This window comes from Gymnoscopelus braueri (assembly GCF_963280865.1).
Source record: "Gymnoscopelus braueri genome assembly, contig: SCAFFOLD_71, whole genome shotgun sequence".
In the NCBI taxonomy this organism is placed as follows: Eukaryota; Metazoa; Chordata; class Actinopteri; order Myctophiformes; family Myctophidae; genus Gymnoscopelus; species Gymnoscopelus braueri.
Genome location: NW_027660626.1, coordinates 145,656 through 151,064, shown reverse-complemented (window position 1 = coordinate 151,064; position 5,409 = coordinate 145,656).

Genomic DNA, 5,409 nt, shown 5'->3' with positions numbered 1-5,409 from the left:
CCAGTTATCATTGGCCTTTTGGCATTAGTGTCCTTTTGGCATCAGTGTCCTTTTGGCATCAATGTCCTTTTGGCATCAGTGTCCTTTTAGCATCAGTGTCCTTTTGGCACTTATCATTGTCCTTTTGGCATTAGTGTCCTTTTAGCATCAGTGTCCTTTTGGCACTTATCATTGTCCTTTTGGCATTAGTGTCCTTTTAGCATCAGTGTCCTTTTGGCACTTATCATTGTCCTTTTGGCATTAGTGTCCTTTTAGCATCAGTGTCCTTTTGGCACTTATCATTGTCCTTTTGGCATTAGTGTCCTTTTAGCATCAGTGTCCTTTTGGCACTTATCATTGTCCTTTTGGCATTAGTGTCCTTTTAGCATCAGTGTCCTATTGGCACTTATCATTGTCCTTTTGGCATTAGTGTCCTTTTAGCATCAGTGTCCTTTTGGCACTTATCATTGTCCTTTTGGCATTAGTGTCCTTTTAGCATCAGTGTCCTTTTGGCACTTATCATAGTCCTTTTGGCATTAGTGTCCTTTTAGCATCAGTGTCCTTTTGGCATCAATGTCCTTTTGGCATCAGTGTCCTTTTAGCATCAGTGTCCTTTTGGCACTTATCATTGTCCTTTTGGCATTAGTGTTCTTTTAGCATCAGTGTCCTTTTGGCACTTATCATTGTCCTTTTGGCATTAGTGTCCTTTTAGCATCAGTGTCCTTTTGGCACTTATCATTGTCCTTTTGGCATTAGTGTCCTTTTAGCATCAGTGTCCTTTTGGCACTTATCATTGTCCTTTTGGCATTAGTGTCCTTTTGGCATCAGTGTCCTTTTGGCACTTATCATTGTCCTTTTGGCATTAGTGTCCTTTTGGCATCAGTGTCCTTTTGGCACTTATCATTGTCCTTTTGGCATTAGTGTCCTTTTGGCATCAGTGTCCTTTTGGCACTTATAGGTTACAAACATAACCCCAGTTATCATTGGCCTTTTGGCATTAGTGTCCTTTTGGCATCAGTGTCCTTTTGGCATCAGTGTCCTTTTAGCATCAGTGTCCTTTTGGCACTTATCATTGTCCTTTTGGCATTAGTGTCCTTTTAGCATCAGTGTCCTTTTGGCACTTATCATTGTCCTTTTGGCATTAGTGTCCTTTTGGCATCAGTGTCCTTTTGGCATCAATGTCCTTTTGGCATCAGTGTCCTTTTAGCATCAGTGTCCTTTTGGCACTTATCATTGTCCTTTTGGCATTAGTGTCCTTTTAGCATCAGTGTCCTTTTGGCACTTATCATTGTCCTTTTGGCATTAGTGTCCTTTTAGCATCAGTGTCCTTTTGGCACTTATCATTGTCCTTTTGGCATTAGTGTCCTTTTAGCATCAGTGTCCTTTTGGCACTTATCATTGTCCTTTTGGCATTAGTGTCCTTTTAGCATCAGTGTCCTTTTGGCACTTATCATTGTCCTTTTGGCATTAGTGTCCTTTTAGCATCAGTGTCCTTTTGGCACTTATCATTGTCCTTTTGGCATTAGTGTCCTTTTGGCATCAGTGTCCTTTTGGCATCAATGTCCTTTTGGCATCAGTGTCCTTTTAGCATCAGTGTCCTTTTGGCACTTATCATTGTCCTTTTGGCATTAGTGTCCTTTTAGCATCAGTGTCCTTTTGGCACTTATCATTGTCCTTTTGGCATTAGTGTCCTTTTGGCATCAGTGTCCTTTTGGCATCAATGTCCTTTTGGCATCAGTGTCCTTTTAGCATCAGTGTCCTTTTGGCACTTATCATTGTCCTTTTGGCATTAGTGTCCTTTTAGCATCAGTGTCCTTTTGGCACTTATCATTGTCCTTTTGGCATTAGTGTCCTTTTAGCATCAGTGTCCTTTTGGCACTTATCATTGTCCTTTTGGCATTAGTGTCCTTTTAGCATCAGTGTCCTTTTGGCACTTATCATTGTCCTTTTGGCATTAGTGTCCTTTTAGCATCAGTGTCCTTTTGGCACTTATCATTGTCCTTTTGGCATTAGTGTCCTTTTGGCATCAGTGTCCTTTTGGCACTTATCATTGTCCTTTTGGCATTAGTGTCCTTTTAGCATCAGTGTCCTTTTGGCACTTATCATTGTCTTTTTGGCATTAGTGTCCTTTTGGCATCAGTGTCCTTTTGGCACTTATAGGTTACAAACATAACCCCAGTTATCATTGGCCTTTTGGCATTAGTGTCCTTTTGGCATCAGTGTCCTTTTGGCATCAATGTCCTTTTGGCATCAGTGTCCTTTTAGCATCAGTGTCCTTTTGGCACTTATCGTTGTCCTTTTGGCATTAGTGTCCTTTTAGCATCAGTGTCCTTTTGGCACTTATCATTGTCCTTTTGGCATTAGTGTCCTTTTGGCATCAGTGTCCTTTTGGCACTTATCATTGTCCTTTTGGCATTAGTGTCCTTTTGGCATCAGTGTCCTTTTGGCACTTATAGGTTACAAACATAACCCCAGTTATCATTGGCCTTTTGGCATTAGTGTCCTTTTGGCATCAGTGTCCTTTTGGCATCAATGTCCTTTTGGCATCAGTGTCCTTTTAGCATCAGTGTCCTTTTGGCACTTATCATTGTCCTTTTGGCATTAGTGTCCTTTTAGCATCAGTGTCCTTTTGGCACTTATCATTGTCCTTTTGGCATTAGTGTCCTTTTGGCATCAGTGTCCTTTTGGCATCAATGTCCTTTTGGCATCAGTGTCCTTTTAGCATCAGTGTCCTTTTGGCACTTATCATTGTCCTTTTGGCATTAGTGTCCTTTTAGCATCAGTGTCCTTTTGGCACTTATCATTGTCCTTTTGGCATTAGTGTCCTTTTAGCATCAGTGTCCTTTTGGCACTTATCATTGTCCTTTTGGCATTAGTGTCCTTTTACCATCAGTGTCCTTTTGGCACTTATCATTGTCCTTTTGGCATTAGTGTCCTTTTAGCATCAGTGTCCTTTTGGCACTTATCATTGTCCTTTTGGCATTAGTGTCCTTTTACCATCAGTGTCCTTTTGGCACTTATCATTGTCCTTTTGGCATTAGTGTCCTTTTAGCATCAGTGTCCTTTTGGCACTTATCATTGTCCTTTTGGCATTAGTGTCCTTTTAGCATCAGTGTCCTTTTGGCACTTATCATTGTCCTTTTGGCATTAGTGTCCTTTTAGCATCAGTGTCCTTTTGGCACTTATCATTGTCCTTTTGGCATTAGTGTCCTTTTAGCATCAGTGTCCTTTTGGCACTTATCATTGTCCTTTTGGCATTAGTGTCCTTTTAGCATCAGTGTCCTTTTGGCACTTATCATTGTCCTTTTGGCATTAGTGTCCTTTTAGCATCAGTGTCCTTTTGGCACTTATCATTGTCCTTTTGGCATTAGTGTCCTTTTGGCATCAGTGTCCTTTTGGCACTTATAGGTTACAAACATAACCCCAGTTATCATTGGCCTTTTGGCATTAGTGTCCTTTTGGCATCAGTGTCCTTTTGGCATCAATGTCCTTTTGGCATCAGTGTCCTTTTAGCATCAGTGTCCTTTTGGCACTTATCATTGTCCTTTTGGCATTAGTGTCCTTTTAGCATCAGTGTCCTTTTGGCACTTATCATTGTCCTTTTGGCATTAGTGTCCTTTTAGCATCAGTGTCCTTTTGGCACTTATCATTGTCCTTTTGGCATTAGTGTCCTTTTGGCATCAGTGTCCTTTTGGCACTTATAGGTTACAAACATAACCCCAGTTATCATTGGCCTTTTGGCATTAGTGTCCTTTTGGCATCAGTGTCCTTTTGGCATCAATGTCCTTTTGGCATCAGTGTCCTTTTAGCATCAGTGTCCTTTTGGCACTTATCATTATCCTTTTGGCATTAGTGTCCTTTTAGCATCAGTGTCCTTTTGGCACTTATCATTGTCCTTTTGGCATTAGTGTCCTTTTGGCATTAGTGTCCTTTTAGCATCAGTGTCCTTTTGGCACTTATCATTGTCCTTTTGGCATTAGTGTCCTTTTAGCATCAGTGTCCTTTTGGCACTTATCATTGTCCTTTTGGCATTAGTGTCCTTTTAGCATCAGTGTCCTTTTGGCACTTATCATTGTCCTTTTGGCATTAGTGTCCTTTTAGCATCAGTGTCCTTTTGGCACTTATCATTGTCCTTTTGGCATTAGTGTCCTTTTAGCATCAGTGTCCTTTTGGCACTTATCATTGTCCTTTTGGCATTAGTGTCCTTTTGGCATCAGTGTCCTTTTGGCACTTATCATTGTCCTTTTGGCATTAGTGTCCTTTTGGCATCAGTGTCCTTTTGGCATCAATGTCCTTTTGGCATCAGTGTCCTTTTAGCATCAGTGTCCTTTTGGCACTTATCATTGTCCTTTTGGCATTAGTGTCCTTTTAGCATCAGTGTCCTTTTGGCACTTATCATTGTCCTTTTGGCATTAGTGTCCTTTTAGCATCAGTGTCCTTTTGGCACTTATCATTGTCCTTTTGGCATTAGTGTCCTTTTAGCATCAGTGTCCTTTTGGCACTTATCATTGTCCTTTTGGCATTAGTGTCCTTTTAGCATCAGTGTCCTTTTGGCACTTATCATTGTCCTTTTGGCATTAGTGTCCTTTTGGCATCAGTGTCCTTTTGGCATCAATGTCCTTTTGGCATCAGTGTCCTTTTAGCATCAGTGTCCTTTTGGCACTTATCATTGTCCTTTTGGCATTAGTGTCCTTTTAGCATCAGTGTCCTATTGGCACTTATCATTGTCCTTTTGGCATTAGTGTCCTTTTAGCATCAGTGTCCTTTTGGCACTTATCATTGTCCTTTTGGCATTAGTGTCCTTTTAGCATCAGTGTCCTTTTGGCACTTATCATTGTCCTTTTGGCATTAGTGTCCTTTTGGCATTAGTGTCCTTTTAGCATCAGTGTCCTTTTGGCACTTATCATTGTCCTTTTGGCATTAGTGTCCTTTTAGCATCAGTGTCCTTTTGGCACTTATCATTGTCCTTTTGGCATTAGTGTCCTTTTAGCATCAGTGTCCTTTTGGCACTTATCATTGTCCTTTCGGCATTAGTGTCCTTTTAGCATCAGTGTCCTTTTGGCATCAATGTCCTTTTGGCATCAGTGTCCTTTTAGCATCAGTGTCCTTTTGGCAATTATCATTGTCCTTTTGGCATTAGTGTCCTTTTAGCATCAGTGTCCTTTTGGCACTTATCATTGTCCTTTTGGCATTAGTGTCCTTTTAGCATCAGTGTCCTTTTGGCACTTATCATTGTCCTTTTGGCATTAGTGTCCTTTTAGCATCAGTGTCCTTTTGGCACTTATCATTGTCCTTTTGGCATTAGTGTCCTTTTAGCATCAGTGTCCTTTTGGCACTTATCATTGTCCTTTTGGCATTAGTGTCCTTTTAGCATTAGTGTCCTTTTAGCATCAGTGTCCTTTTGGCACTTATCATTGTCCTTTTGGCATT